A 16,783-nucleotide genomic window follows, 5' to 3' on the forward strand; every position below is an offset into this window, starting at 1 on the left:
CATAAATAAATTGATTGCAGAGAACTCTGCCACACGTAAAATTGCAGAGGACGCCAGAAAGACTGCCGAAGAGACACAGGAAAAATTAGAACCGATCTCGAAAAAAGTCTATGAACATGATCTGGCCTTGTCCTTGATGGAATTACAGAGAAAGGAGAGAAACCTGAAATTGAGACTAATTCCCGAGAGTGAAGGGGACAGCCTTGTGGAGTTCCTTACACAAGAATTTACTGACTGTTGGCAGGAAGATTTGGAGGAAGAAGAATTTAAGATAACAACAGCATTTAGACTGGGCAGGAGACAGAACAGAAAGACCCCGAGGGATTGCCTGATTACCCTCAGATCCAAGGAAGAAAGAGACAAAATATTAAAATTACATTACCAAAAGTCCTTGGAGATTGAAAACTCACCTATACTAATTTTTAAAGACATCCCTAAACATATCTTGGAGGTGAGAACCTTCTATAAAGATCTGGTCTACCTGCTGAAGAAGAACAACATCCTCTTTAGGTGGGAGTTTCCACAAGGACTGTCCTTTAACTACAAGGGAAAGAAGGTGAAAATAAAGACAATTCAAGATAAAGAGAAGTTCTTGGAGAGAAACCACGAGGATTTGCAGAAGGGAACGGTCGACCCAATTTCGGAACAGAGGAGAGCAGTAGATATTCTGAACTTATCTTTTGGACTTAAACCACCACCATCAGAGGAAGAGCAACAACTTGGAGCAGTAGATGAAAGTGATGGACTATATGACACTGGCTGAGATGACTGGCAGAATCCGTGATCAGAGGAAAGAGACGGCGGAAGAGGACTGGAAGAAATTTAAAATTTATCTTAAGAGTTATTATAAAATTGATGAAAGCTAAAATGCCGAGGTGGTGAGAGAAAAAGGGAAACAGTGACATAAGATTAAGCTAGAGAAAGGACTAAGAGAACACATATTTGATAAAATTGCTTAGAAGCTGCTGAAATAATCTTGGAAACAGGGATGCAGAAAGGGGAGGTATGGGGGAGTCCGAGAAACGAAGGTTACAGAAAAAAGGTTATGAAATTATACATGTTTGTTTGTCTTTTTATTCGTTTGTATTGTTTAAAAAATGTTGTAAAACCAATAAAAAATTATAAAAAAATAAATGAACCAGAACAGGGCTGGAAAAAAAAAAGTTGGAAGGGGGACAGCAGGGTGAACAGTGTGCTATGTTACTTTTTTATTGCTATCAGGAGCCCATTTTCAAATATCAGGTGTAGTCAACAGAGGATGGTCAGTCAGGCAACTTCTGAGTTTCATTATGTTTAAATTCAGCCATACAGCATTGAAACAGGAGCATGAAACTACGCCAGAAGGAGGCCTCCCTTCAAAAGAAGTGCTAGAGAGTCTCTGGGGAAGTTTCTGCTCTTTCTACTTTTTCTTACTCAGCCTGTTTATAATATTGCATTTAATTATCCACTACTTCTTTAAAAAGCCTTCTTCAGTATTTAACTCTGTGACCTCCTGAGCCACGGAATTGCTTAAGCCGACTCCAACGCTGTGCAAAGCATTTATCCTTTCTTTTTCTTTGAAATATCAAGTCGATTAAGGATTTCTGCCTCATTCATCATTTGGAGATAAATAGAAGAGCTCGTGGATAAACCAGGAGCAAAAAAGAAGAAGAAAGTGTCATGCTAACCAGTTTTGTTCAGAACCTCTCAGCAATATAACTCTCTGGATTTACTGGAGTTTTTTTCATTTTCACTGAGCTGCGTCTTATACTCAGGGCAGGAAAGAGTAGATCCTCAATGGAAAGGGGAAGAAAACATTGGTGTCCAGGATGGAGACCTGAGCCCAGCTCTTCCTGAGGCAGGAAACCTGTGTCTGGGCTGCACCACTACAGACTGTTGGCAGTGGTTCACATGATGTTTTGAGCATGAATTTCTAAATCACTCCTGAAATTTGGTTTAGAGAAATTCATTGACTAATGGTTCCTAGAACTGAATGCACAGTCTGTATCCTCTCTTCAATATTTCAAAATGAAATGTGAGTGGAGAACAGGGAGGTCATGGCGCTGCCTCTCTGATCACCCAGCAATAGTTCACGGTGTGTCTGCTGTACCTCGAAGGCCTCATAAATATCAGTTCCTCTTTTATGAAAGTTGGGAGATCTAATCTGAAGTACCTGCCTCACCATCTTGCTTTGAATGATAACTTATAACTTCAAGTGCCTCCGGTTTTCTGCTGGCTCATGAGCATGAAGAATTTTGGATATCTAAATAGAAAGAACATAATAGTTGCCCTGTGGGACCCCTCCAATTTCTATCTAGCCCAGCATTTTGTTTCCAACGGTAGCCAGCAGATGATTCTAGCCAGTGCCCTTTTGGGGGGGGGGGTAAAAATAGTACTCATATCTTGATAAAAGTTCTGTGGGTGTGAACACAAAATGGCAGCCAAAAAGAGGGGCTGGTACTAGGGCTGGGCAATATCTGGTTTTCAGCATTGGCCTATATCACCAGCTAAACCTCATGATATACAGTGGTGCCTCAGGTTACATATGCTTCAGGTTACAGACGCTTCAGGTTACAGACTCCGCTAACCCAGAAATAGTACCTCAGGTTAAGAACTTTGCTTCAGGATGAGAACAGAAATCGTGTTTTGGCAGCGCAGCGGCAGCGGGAGGCCCCATTAGCTAAAGTGGTGCTTCAAGTTAAGAACAGTTTCAGGTTAAGAACGGACCTCTAGAACGAATTAAGTACTTAACCCGAGGTACCACTGTACCAATATATCTGAAATAGGGATGGAACTATGCAGAGGCACTGACTTGCTTCACAGTTTTTCCTGCATTGTGATTTTTGCAAAGCACAGACACACACACAAATGATTTGTGATATATTGCCAGGTCAAAATTTATGAAAGCGATATCACAATATGGACTTCAAACCAGTTTTGGATTATATATCGATATATCACTCAGGCCTAGCAGGTACCCGCTATTGGTGAGTGCCATCACAAAGGAAGCAATGGCTCCTGCAGTTCACAAGTAGGGCAGTATAGTGATGACCATCCCCTTTTGTTTGACCCCACCAGCTGCTGCTGAGCTTTATATGACCATTGCATAAAAATTAAATCAGATTATTTCAGAGAATCTTTTTTACTTTTCAGCAGCGGGTATATTGTCTTCTGTAAGATGGATTCTGGAAAGCAATAGGACCTCTACATACAGGAATATATCACAAAGGGAAAGGGACTACTGGTGTTGAGTTATCACATTGCATTTACATAACTGAACTCAACTTCCGTAATTAATCTTTCAAATTCCACAGCCACCAGTGCACTCTGGCACCCATTTAACCTCTTTTCTAAAAGACAATCAACCTTTGTACAGTGTTATAAGTTAATTATAACTATCTAAAGATGTGCTGTTTTTCAAATGCGAATGTCTCATTTAATTGCAGTGGCAGAAATGCAGTCTTTTCTCAGATATATATAACTTCTGTGCTTTGATTTTTACAAGCACTGAACTCTAAGAAACATTAGAGGCCTGAGAACCAAGATCTGGTTGGTTATTTTCAAGTGGGTATTTGAAATTCATCCTTGCTTACCCCTGCCATTTCTATCCACGTGCAGCTCTCTTAAATGCCCATTCTCTCCCCCACCCCCCACCCAGTTTTCCACTTCGTCTAAGTGGCCACATGCGTTCTCACATTCTCATTTTCCTAGGATCCTCTGCATGCAAAGTGTTTGTTCTATTACTTCAGGATGGTCCCCAAATGCTTTACAGTAATGCAGCTGCCTTACACAATTGACCCATCTCGCCCAGGCCTATCGTGTTCTTTGAGCATCAGTGACATCCCAGGGTCTAAGAGTTTCCTGACCTTTCTGCTTACGAGCCTGTAACTGAGCTCTGCCGCTGACCTATTTCTGCATGTTTCATGTACAGATAAAATGGTAAAAATAGGAACATGCCAAAAATGTGTTTGCAACATGCCACACAGGTTCACTCATCAGGGAAATGAGGTTTGTTGCAACTCCCTGTTGTGGTTGCTCAGTCCCAATCAAGGGTTTGCCCATGTGCAAATACAGTGGTACCTTGTGATAAGTTGTGGGTGAACATATCAGACAACACAGCGATTCTTCAAACAGCTCTTGTTTATTCACAGGCCAGAAGAGAACTGAACTGAAGGGTTCAGCCAGCCTGCTTATATAGAGCTCCAGTACAACATAACTGTAGCAACTTTCTAAAACTATCTAATCACTGAATGTCACTTTTGATCCCTTATTTGCATAACTATCTACAGTATCCCCCTGCTGGCCCAGGGTGAGAACTTCAGTACATAATACCTCGGATTACAGACACTTCAGGTTACAGACTCCGCTAACCCAGAAATAGTACCTTGGGTTAAGAACTTTGCTTCAGGATGAGAACAGAAATTGCACAACGGCGGTGCAGGGGCAGCAGGAGGCCCCATTAGCTAAAGTGGTCTTCAGGTTAAGAACAGTTTCAGGTTAAGAACAGACCTCCGGAACAAATTAAGTTCTTAACCAGAGGTACCACTGTAGTGAAAAGGCCCAAAGAGAGCTTGCATGGTGGAATGAATAAGAGTGTGGGACTTGGGATGAGAAGACCTGAGCTCTGCTCGCCAGTTTAAGCTGATGCGCAAGTCATTCATTTTTCAGCCTAATCTACATAGGCTAATATACCTAGGATACAGGATATTCTTACCTCCTTGGGGGTAAGAATTGGATGATGCACTCAAGGGCATTCTGATCAAATTTGCAGATGACACCAAACTGGGAGGGGTGGCTAACACCCCAGAGGACAGGATCACACTTCAAAATGACCTTGACAGATTAGAGAACTGGACAAAAACAAACAAGATGAATTTTAACAGGGAGAAATGTAAAGTATTGCACTTGGGCAAAAAAAATGAGAGGCACAAATACAAGATGGGTGACACCTGGCTTGAGAGCAGTACATGTGAAAAGGATCTAGGAGTCTTGGTTGACCACAAACTTGACATGAGCCAACAGTGTGACGCGGCAGCTAAAAAAGCCAATTCAATTCTGGGCTGCATCAATAGGAGTATAGCATCTAGATCAAGGGAAGTAATAGTGCCACTGTATTCTGCTCTGGTCAGACCTCACCTGGAGTACTGTGTCCAGTTCTGGGCACCACAGTTCAAGAAGGACACTGACAAACTGGAACGTGTCCAGAGGAGGGCAACCAAAATGGTCAAAGGCCTAGAAACAATGCCTTATGAGGAACGGCTAAGGGAGCTGGGCATGTTTAGCCTGGAGAAGAGGAGGTTAAGGGGTGATATGATAGCCATGTTCAAATATATAAAAGGATGTCACATAGAGGAGGGAGAAAGGTTGTTTTCTGCTGCTCCAGAGAAGCGGACACGGAGCAATGGATCCAAACTACAAGAAAGAAGATTCCACCTAAACATCAGGAAGAACTTCCTGACAGTAAGAGCTGTTCGACAGTGGAATTTGCTGCCAAGGAGTGTGGTGGAGTCTCCTACTTTGGAGGTCTTTAAGCAGAGGCTTGACAACCATATGTCAGGAGTGCTCTGATGGTGTTTCCTGCTTGGCAGGGGGTTGGACTCGATGGCCCTTGTGGTCTCTTCCAATTCTATGATTCTATGATTCTATGATTCTATGAAATGTGGCTGGAAAATGTGACCAAGTTCAAAATTAACATAGGTTCTGGGCTCGTGCTTTCAGGGTGTATTGTACAGAGAGCTAATAATACTTCTTGTAACAGATATAATAACTGGTAAAGAAGTTGTCATGTAGTGTGAATTAAGCAGAGCATTAATTCTGAGATGTCAGGATTTAAGGAGTCTTATTGAGTGCTATTAATTTCGTATGCTGACCTACTAAATATAAAAGGAAGACACCCTCTCCACGAAAAGAAGGCTGACACACTTTATTAAATCTTCCACTGTGCCAGCTACTCACAAGAGAGAACTAAAGATAGATCCTAGCACTTGAGGGCTCTTATAACTTCTGCTCTGAAGATGCTCTGACTGCAGTGGCAAAGCGGCAGAATGTCTACTGAACTCTCATTCCCCGTACGGCTTATTTCAAGCTGAAGCAGTTAAGTTATAGGACTAAAGAGGTATCCCCTTGGGTTATAATGCCTTTTGCCAACCACTGACATTCCTCCTTGTGAAATAACGGCCAGCGCCTTCCTGGAGTACTCACAAGGAAAAATAGCCGGAGAAAACGTACAAATGAGATGTTCTCTTTTTCTTGTTCAGCTAGTCAAAAACTTGATTTACAGTTTTAAGAAGCAGGCACTAATGTAGCTGAGTTTCAAACATAACATCCATGGATTTGTTACATTTGTACCTGCCTTTCCTCCAGGGAGTTCGAAACTGCTATTATTTTAATTCTTTGTATGAGCAATCAAAGTGCAAGTAGATAAATAGGTACCGCTCTGGTGGGAAGGTAAACGGCATTTCCGTGACCCGGAAGCTGTACGCCGGCTCCCTCAGCCAATAAAGCGAAATGAGCGCTGCAACCCCAGAGTCGGTCACCACTGGACCTAATGGTCAGGGGTCCCTTTACCTTTACCTATGAGCAATTGTATGAGAAATGGTTAAGGTTAGGCAAAGAGCAACTGATTTGCTTAAGACCAACAAGATAAATTATTACTTGGTGTTCCCTCAACAAAAATCATCCTATGAGCTCCAGCCTGAACTCTTGTTGGCATCTGTCTTCTCGGGAGACAACGGAGGAGAGCGCCTTTGGAACAAAGTCAAACTGGTGGAAGGTGATAGCACCTGCTGTGGCTGTAGAGACCGAAAAGGGAGAGACATGTTTTGTTGCAGCCAGGGCAGAGGAATGTGTCTGGTTGTGTTACTGCAGAAGCACCATCACGTTTCTTCTCTCTCTTCTCTTCCCAGTGGTCATTTCTCCTTTGGTCACTGCTACAGATACACAACTGAAATATTTCCCTATTCGTTTCTTTGGAATAAAGGGAAGGAGAGTGGCAATGAAAGTGTGCAGCTGTAATTTTAAATAAAGAGTAAATAGCTATCATTTTGTCTGTCTAACGTCAACCCAAATGAGCTCATCATCCTTCCTTGCTGATCCACGTAAATAACACATTGAGGTTCAGCAAATACCTTCCATATAATATTTCTTTATATCTGCTGTTATTGTATTTGTCATTGCTGCTTCTCTTATTAATTTTATCAGTACCTTTTAAAGACCACCGTGGGATTAATTCTGCAAAATGAGTATGACCTTTAAAAAGTAACTCAGCATACAAAGGCTAAATCTCAATTTAGAATAATGTCTCTCTCTACTGCCTAGTATTTTTGCACATTCCGTATTGCCTCAGAAGCAGGAGCAACTACTCAAAAACTTTGGATACTGAAGAGAGGAAAGCATACAGGCACATTTACAGCAGATTGATATCAGTTTATTATACTATCTGGTGATCTATGTAATGACTATATAATCACCTATAAGACCTGCTTTCCCAAAGTTCACATAGCACATATTCTCCAGTCCAGAACAGGCAAAATGTAACATGATATCAAAAGAGTTCTATTAAATTGTATTAGACTGCTGATATATCTGTGTCCATGTTTAGTAACATCTGTACAGACTTTTATATGCCTGTTGTTTTTGTCCATGGAGTTTTCTTGGCAGGGATACTGGAGTGGTTTGCGGGTTCCTGCTCCAGGTGGATCATGTTTAGTCAAAACTCTCCACTGTGACCTGTCCATCTTGGGTGGCCCTGCACGGCATAGCTCATAGCTTCTCCGAGTTATTCAAGCCCCTTCGCCATGACAAGGCAGTGATCCATGAAAGAGATTCATGAAGATGAAGGGCACAAGGAGAAGGGGACGACAGAGGACAGCTGGACAGTGTTCTTGAAGCTACTAACATGAGTTTGACCAAACTGCGGGAGGCAGTGGAAGACAAGAGTGCCTGGTGTGCTCTTTTCCATGGGGTCACGAAGAGTCGGACACGACTAAACAACAACAACGTACAGACTTTGGCTGAATTTGGATTTCCATCTATCTGGTGGTCATTTGCTGGTGGTTCACATGACCAGTTGGTAAGCTGAACACCTGTATTGTCCTACCAAATGCTAACACACTTCAGCACCCGATCAGAAATCCAAGGAAGCACAAGAGCGATAAGAACAACAAAGATCCTCACTATTTGCAAAGGCTGTAGAGAAGATCAAACCAAATGGTTATATGCATACAATCACAGGTTGCCATTCAGAAGTGAACTTCTTTCATTCACCTTCTGTCTATGTAGTAATTTTGCAGGTTGTATTCTGAAACTATCAGCAAATTCTATCAATCATATCAATGTAAGTTGTGCAATCATATCAATGCATCAACAACTTGGCTTCATTCACATATATTTCCTCAGACAACCTGTTCATTGAGCATTCATCTTGAGTCCCCCCCACCACAAAATTTTCATGCAAGTTATATGATATCACTATCAAGTGGTATTTATTCCAAATTTTCCAGTGCTTTCTCCCATCATTTTTCTAATCACACTTTAAAATTTATAAAAATGGAAAAGTGCTGAAGTGCTATTGCTATTTATCACAATGCACTCACTTTCTTGGGAATTGGATATAAACATGCACTCTGTTGTGCAAAGGATAAATACTAGAATCTATCTGAGCAGGTGAGAGAGGCACACAAAATGCTGGCAGTTTGGAAGTGACCATGGTTTCCCTGTGTTTCATAACTTTACACTTCATTACTGGCAGCTGAATATGTGAATACACTCTGCATTTCAAGAAAATAGCAAATAACAGTTTAATAAATTTTAGAATGTGATAATCGAAGAGTTTCCAAATGAATACTGGAATAAAAGTAAATAAATAAAAAATAGTTTTCAGGTGCTGAGAAGCAACATGAACTTGAAGAATGGAGAGATCTCCTTATGTGGAGATCTGAAGACCCAAGGATTACAAATTTGATTAAGGTGAAAGTTGGAGCTTTGGGGACATTTGGACTTGAAAGGAGTAAGAAACAAGATTTGGGCTCCACTTTTAAGTATGGAAGTCTGGTTGGAAGAAACATTGTCCCTATCGGGCCAGAGCGTCTCCGAGGTCTGGTGTTTAATACTAAGGACTATCAAAAAAACCGGCAGAGAGGAACTGAGAGAGAATTAAGAGCCTCGGACGTGAGATCTCCAGGCTGATAGCAGATTAAGACTGATGGACATTTGTTGGGGATTGAAACCGGGAAAGGGGATGGGATGGGGTTTGGGGATCCAAAGGGTGTATAATTATAATCCGTCTTTTTTCTTTTTATTCTGTTTTGTTATTAGTATGAAAAGTGGGGAATTCGTGGAAGGGAATTTGGGTCGACTTTAGAAAAAGGATTTAAGATTTAAGAATGAGCACTGATGTATAAATTTTGATGTTGTAAAACTGGTTTTTTTAAATTGAACTAAATGTAAAAAGGTTAAAAATTGGGGATAAGAACTTGTTGAATTAACAATTTGAATTGGAATATAAGAAGGGGAGGTGTGGGGAAGTCAGGGAAATATGTTATAGAAAAATAAGGACTGTAAACTATATATGTTTTCTTTCTTTTTTCTTTTTTTTGTTTTTTCTTTTTGTTTTTTTAATGTATTAAAATGGAAAATTCTTAATAAATACCTATTAAAAAAGAGAGAGAGAAGCAACATGAACTTTCCAGCAGTCATTTCAGTCCTGGTCCAGTCATACAAGCGACTCATCCCAATGTTTCAATTCAATCCTCAATCAAATCAATCTGTTGTATCCCTGATGGTGTGACTCGTTTTGAGTAAATGTGCTGCAAGAGGAGAGTCAGCTGCAAAGGAAGACTGAAATGGCTTTGATACATATCAGTATTATGGGAAATGCTATGCTGGTGACGACTGAGGCCAAAATGGTATATGAGCCACATGGCAGCCGCTGATAAGTCATTTTCCCACTGTTGGGTTCTGTGCTTCCTGTGAGTTTCCCCTGAACAAGCTGTGACATCATCTGTGTTTCTGAACGGGATGATACTAGTGTAATTTGGGTGGTCAGAATTTCCATATGTTACCAAGTTGGGCCAAATCCAGTTCTGATGGAAAGATTTGTCCAGTTTTGTTTCATTTTACTTGGTTGTTGTTCTAAAGAAAGCTCCACGCTATATAACATGAACGACAATTTTAAATTCAGGTAGGTAGCCGTGTTGGTCTGACACAGTCGGAATAAATTAAAAAATAAAAAACATTGTCCGGTAGCACCTTAGAGACCAACTAAGTTTGTTCTGGGTATAAGCTCTCGTGTGCATGCCCACTTCTTCAGATACCATTTTCTTCAGATACCATTTTAAAGGCTGTAAAACAATTTTATGTGAAGGAGAATTTATAACTAGTTAGACCTTGTCTTTCTTGGTTTTGGTGGATTATATATTTTAGGTTTTCTGACTTATTTAGGCAAACAAAAGCAATTTGAGGCATTCGTTTCATAAGAAGCCCCTTTAAAAGTGGAGCAGGGAGAGAGGGGGGGTGTATATTACTTTTGAGAATGTGCGTGTGTGCTCTGAGGAATGTATAGCATGCCCAAAGTAAGAATGATTCCAATAGCTCTACATGGGCTTCAAAAAAGTACAAATAATTATTGGAAAATATCACTGGCTTTCAAAGTTTCACAAATGTAGTATGCACTATTTATTTTTCATGTGTGGCTTGCCTTTCAGGAGATACTATTACATTTTGAAATTACTTGAACTATTATTCCCTCTTTTTAGTCATTTCCCCCCATCAGTATGAAATGTACCGTCAAGCATTATGTGATAGCAAAATGCCAAGGACTGAATACAAGCGAATGATGTTTAGGGGGAGCAAATTCTGGAATGCACAGAAACTGCTTTGAAATTTGTGCAATAAAAGGCCCCTAGATCTTTCTCAGGCTCACTAAACAGGTCCACTCGTAGATGGAGCTAAATGGCTTTGAAAACATCCGTGGAACAACTTGTGTGTCAGGCCGATTGGGAAGACCAGCCGAAAAGGAACAGAAGATGCCAGCCTTAACCACCCAAGGCGACAATCATCCGCATCCTTATCAAGAGCTTTGGGGTAGCTATGGAAGGCTGAGTCTATCAGTGGTGAATTGGAGGTGGGGAGGTGAGGGAAAGTAGCTCTGGGACTTTTTCCAGAGCAAGACAGTTTTGGGTTTTTTTAATTGATACAGCAACAAAAAAGGAAAACACAGATACAGAATTACACACAAGAAAAACAATAAACACAATTTTTTCTTAACAAACAATAAAACATAAATTGGTCTTAACACTATAGACCCGACTTCCCATCTATTCCTTATTTCAATTTTATATTACTTATTGCCAATACACACTTTTATCATAATTTAACTTTTTCTTAATATATCTTAACTCTTATGTCTAACTTGCAGCTATTACTGAAATTCCTCAAATGCCGCAGCAGAATTTAAACTGCTTGTAATTATATTTCAAGTAGTCTTTGAAAACCTCCCATTTTGAGACAAATTCCTGTTTTGGTTTATTCTTTATTTTTTCTGATAGACCATCTAATTCGGCATATTCTGTCAGCTTTTGGATCCATTTATGTATAGAGGGAATTTCAGTACTCTTCCATTTTGCCCTGATGAGAACTCTTGCTGCTGCCGTAGCGTATGAAAAGATACCCTTCATATTTTGCAGAATATCCAAATCTGTAATTCCCAGGAGATTCTTTTCTATGTACCCTTTGACCACAAGAGTACATTTGTTCTTGTTTTCTTCCCTGGACCTGTTGTTTTCATGCTTTGGGGTATGGATGCTTAAGATTGCTGCTTTAAAATAGCAAACGATACAATTTTGCTTAAATCACAGGACGTCTTACATAACATGATATCTTTTTAATCATTGCTGGGTGGCATCTTTTTCTCTCTGTGTCTGTTGATTAGGGATCACTGATGCCACAGATATGCTCAGTATTAAGAGCTAGACAAAGCACTCACTTGTTTGAGGGAGGAGATGAAGGGATTAGCGAGACCAATATATCACAGACTAACCTCTTTGCTCTGCACATTCAGAGGAAGACGGGCAATTCCCAGTCTGTAGGACAGCCAGGACCAGTAAAGAGCATGGATCTTTACACTCCTAGGACTGCAGGACTTTAAGGTATGAGGTTTTGTTATATAAAATCATAGCTATTCAGCTGACCTCTCCCTTTGTAAAGTACTTTCCTATTTGTTTACAAGTGTTCTGAATAATCTGTCGAGGATACAGAGTCTCACCTCTCAATTTCACAAAGTGGACTTCATTTCATGAATGTTTATGCTGTAATAACTGCATTTCTTAGTCTTTAAGGTGCCACGGGACTCTTACGTTTTAACCTCTCACACATTAAAGATAGAGGAAATAATTTACAAATAATCTTTAAAATATTGTTGTTTGGGGCCTAAAATTATGCAAATGAATATGCATACATAATATTATTATCCAATATTATTATCCAATGTGTATTCAACTGAATGGAACCAAGGCAAAAAAACGGAATTATAAATTCTGGATAATGGTTGGAATTTCTCTTCCACAATACTATGTGAGTACATAGCATTATGTAAGTCATGTAAGGATGCAAGTACAAAGTTCTATGACCTCTTCTTTTATAGATTGATGTCCTCTTAGTCAAATTAGAATTCAATAGGTTATATTAATAAACAATGTTTTCATGTGTTAGCAGTGACCAAATTCTGATTTCATTAGTTTGGGACTGAAAGACTATGAGAATGTATGACTGCATGGAGATTAAGCTGTATGCCAGAACAACTTGTGATATTATGCAATATGTTTATTGCTTACGTGGCACAGAAGTTAAGGAAGGAGTTTCAATTTTCCATGTTAAATTGAACCACACCAAATACTCTATGCAATATTGTTTTTCGATACATAGTTTTCAGTATACTAACTACTGTTTGGAGATATACTATATTGTCATTTTGAGAAGAGTCCTAGGCTCCTCTGGGAGGTGGGTGGTATATAAACACAATCCCATGATAGCTATAATAGTTTTCTTTAGGTTTTTTGTTTATCTGTTTTGTTTATCTGTTTATTCTATCATGTGAGCTTTGGCATGCAGTCTGAAGACAAGCAAAGACAGGGTGAACTAAGTGGGACTTTCTGATCACACGAAAGTGCAGTTTTGCACAGCCTCCTAAAAGGTAGCTGATACGTTCTAGCCAGGATCCAGGGTCCTCCAACTATTTGGGTGAGCTATTGAGGGGGGAGGAAGGGAGAGTATGGTTGCAATTCTCTACACCCTAGGAGTAAATCCCATCAAACACAGCAGGGTTTGCAGGGTTGTGCTGTTAAGAGGCCCTGGAACATCACCAGGAACAAATGTCTATGGCAGGCACTTGTTGCATTTTATTTACTTTTATATAAAATATGTCTTAATCACCCTTGCATCCAAAGATTCCACAACACTATACAAAAAGTGTAAATAAATTGAAGTCCTGCAACTTACAAATGCAGTTTTAAAGAAGAGAGAGATAGGAGACAAAAATAACCCAAACTAAAATAGTCTAAAATCTCAAATGCCTGGGCAAATAGGAAGGTCTTCATCTGGCACTAAAAAGCTTACAGTGTCAGCACCAGACAACCCTCGTTCTGGAGGGCATTCCAGAATTTGGGGGCCAGTGCAGAAAAGGCCCTGTCCTTTGAAGAAGTATTTTAATGTTTGACATATTAGTGTATTTTTGGTCTTTGTGGAAGCCGCCCAGAGTGGCTGGGGAAACCCAGCCAGATGGGCGGGGTACAAATAATAAATTATTATTATTATTATTATTATTATTATTATTATTATTATTATTATTCAACCTCTACTGAAGAGGACTCTTGGAGCAGGGCCTGTCCAGAAGATGTTAAGATATGGACAGGCTGGCATGGGAAAGAGATGTTCCTTCAAGTATTTGGCCATTTAGGTCTTTGGATCATTTAGGTCTGAAGCCATTTAGGTCTTTGGATCATGGTCACTGTATATCTACTTCAATAAATAAAGAGATACAGCCCAAGAATACAATAACAGCATTTGTCTACTTGGCTGGATCCCGGGTATCACTGGAAACGAATGTGCTTTCTGTTTTATCCTGAGACATCAAAACCACCTACATTCATTGTGAAAACTCTTCATTCAGCTCTGGCATTGCAATGAAAACCAGCCATGTGACACACTGTGCACATGGATTAATAAATCTCTTCACCCACGCAGTGAGAGCACCACAGTTTCGTAACACCGGTGTCGAGGGCAGGCGAGGATGTCAGGCAATCCTTTTAAAGTCTTCTGCCAAGGCATGCTAAGGTGTAAACATTGCATTCCTCTTAAGATACAAAGCGTTTAAGAAGGTGTCTTGTCTAGCGTTAGAATAAAAGAAGATTTTGTATGGCTAAAGTCCATTCCAAACACCCTTCAAAAATAAAAAGGCCACTTAGGCACACTTCATGCAAATACCAGATGTTAGAGACCGGCAGCGGAAGAGAGATGTCGCTTTTGTGCCGTGGTCTTGAACTTCTCAGGGCCATCTGGATCACCAGTGCTGTTGCAAGCTAGATTTGGGGTGCAATGATCTCATCCTGCAAAGCTCTTGTATTCTTAGTTCCGTGCTTTTAGCAGCTTCATGGCAAGCCTCTGTGACAAACATAAATATCAAGACTGGATTACTTCAATGTGCACAGTGTGAGGTTTCCCTCGGATGTAACAAAAGCGCTGCAGCTAGTGTAGAATGCAGCCTCTAGATTGTTGACTGGAATGTTGTTGTTGTTGTTGTTGTTTTATCCAAAGATCACAAGGTGGTTTAGGAAACCGTATAACACAGGCTTCCTCAACCTCGGCCCTCCAGGTGTTTTAAGACTACAATTCCCAGCATCCCTGACTACTGGTCCTACTAGCTAGGGATCATGGGAGTTGTAGGCCAAAAACATCTGAAGGGTTGAGGTTGAGGAAGCCTGATAGAACACATCTGCTGGAAACTGCACTGGCTGCCAACATGCTATTGGGTGCAGTTCAGGGTTCTGCTTTTTGCATTCATAGCCCTAAACAGCTTGAAACCAGGTTAGCTAAGGGACCCCCTCCTGCAGAAGAGCTTGCTGAATCAGAGCAATAGCCCCTCAAATTCAGCCTCCTGTTCTCACAGTGGCCAACCAGATGTCTGTGGGAAATCTTAGAAACGGACCTTAGCATGGCAGAACTCTTTCCTCTGGCAGTTTCCAGTTTCAGTTCAGAAGGCAGAGCATAGCCGTCATGGCTAGTAGCCCCTGATTGGGTCAGTCCACTGCACTGTGGTGTAAACCACTGAGCCTCTTGGGCTTGCCGATCAGAAGGTTGGTGGTTCGAATCCCTGTGACAGGGTGAGCTCCTGTTGCTCTGTCCCAGCTCCTGCCAACCTAGCAGTTCGAAAGCACACCAGTGCAAGTAGATCAATAGGTACCGCTGCAGCAGGAAGGCAAACGGCGTTTCCATGTGCTCTGGTTTCTGTGACGATGTTCCATTGTGCCAGAAGCGGTTTCGTCATGCTGGCTACTTGACCCAGAAAGCTGTCTGTGGGCAAACACCAGCTCCCTCAGCCTGAAGCGAGATGAGTGCCGCACCCCATAGTTGCCTTTGACTGGACTTAACTGTCCAGGGGTCCTTTACCTTACCTTTTTTTTACTGCGAAAAGTGGACTGAGTCAACCTCTTTTCCACCCCAAGCTCAGTGTGTGCCAGATGCGGCCCAATCACCTCAATCCAGCCCACGGATGGTCCGGGAATCCGGGTGTTTTTACATGAGTGGAATGTGTCCTTTTATTTAAAATGCATCTCTGGGTTATTTGTGGGGCATAGGAATTCGTTCATTTCCTTCCAAAAAATATAGTCTGGCCCACCACATGGTCTGAGGGATGATGGACCGGCCCATGGCTGAAAAAGGTTGCTGACCCCTGGTGTAAAGCTTTATTTATACCCAGTCTTTTTGGACAACTCCTTACAAGGTGGCTTATTAAAAATTATAACAAAAAATGTTGCATAGTCAGTAAAATAACAATTAACTAGCATAGCTAGAAAGTCTTCTGTTTATATAACCTCTCTTCAGCTGATTTTTAAAGCTATAATTACAAAAATTATTTGTGAGCCAAAAAGTATAGAGAACAAAGAAAACTCCCAAAATAATAAAGATAAAATTCCTTTTAACTGACTTTACTGCATTGTAAAGGGCAACAAGTTCTTTTATAACGCTGGAGCTTGTCTGTTATTGATAAGAGATGTGCATTATAATATTTATGCCACGGGTAACTATGTTTCTGCATAAATGTCTGGAAACTGATCCATGAGATACTGTACTGATCAAGAAGCCAAGTTCACGGTTTTCCTGCAGTACAGCAGCAGGTGCTTGAACTCTGAACGCAGGCAAATGAACAACAACACATCTCTTGTTCCTGTTAGTAAGGCATGGGATTGGTGCTGTCAGTGCTGGTGGAGGAATCACAGTGCACTTTATCATAACTCCTAGGTTTCTTATCTTTGTTTGCACAACCCTTTCTTTCCTGGCAACTGCTTCCCTGCGCTGATGGCAAGTTGCAACTATCGAATGCAGCAGCGGCTGTGTGAGGAGCAGCAGCACCTACAAAACCAGTGTGCAATGAGTCAAATGGCCTTTAAAAACAGATGGGTGGGGGCGGAATCTGTGGGTTCGATTGGAGCAGTAGCATGGGGCATCCGGAGTACTCTCCTGAAAGAGATTCGGAAAGCTGCATCTGTTGAATCCTTCAGTCATTTCTCAAAAACCCAGTTGTTTATCCAGA

At 40.9% G+C, this 16,783-nt stretch overlaps 1 protein-coding gene across 5 annotated transcripts in view; it reads left to right on the forward strand.

Annotated features, from left to right (window-relative positions):
* The first annotated feature begins 12,000 nt into the window (after nt 1-12,000).
* The window catches only part of PCLO (piccolo presynaptic cytomatrix protein), a 239,349-nt gene continuing 234,566 nt past the window's right edge, over nt 12,001-16,783 (forward strand). For all 5 annotated transcript variants that reach the window (XR_014007552.1, XM_081191441.1, XM_081191442.1 and 2 more), the window contains exon 1: nt 12,001-12,125. The gene's annotated coding sequence lies outside the window, so the exon portion shown is untranslated. The remainder of the gene's footprint in view (nt 12,126-16,783) is intronic.

Source organism: Podarcis bocagei (genome assembly GCF_964188305.1).
Source record: "Podarcis bocagei genome assembly, chromosome: 4".
NCBI classification, from domain to species: domain Eukaryota; kingdom Metazoa; phylum Chordata; class Lepidosauria; order Squamata; family Lacertidae; genus Podarcis; species Podarcis bocagei.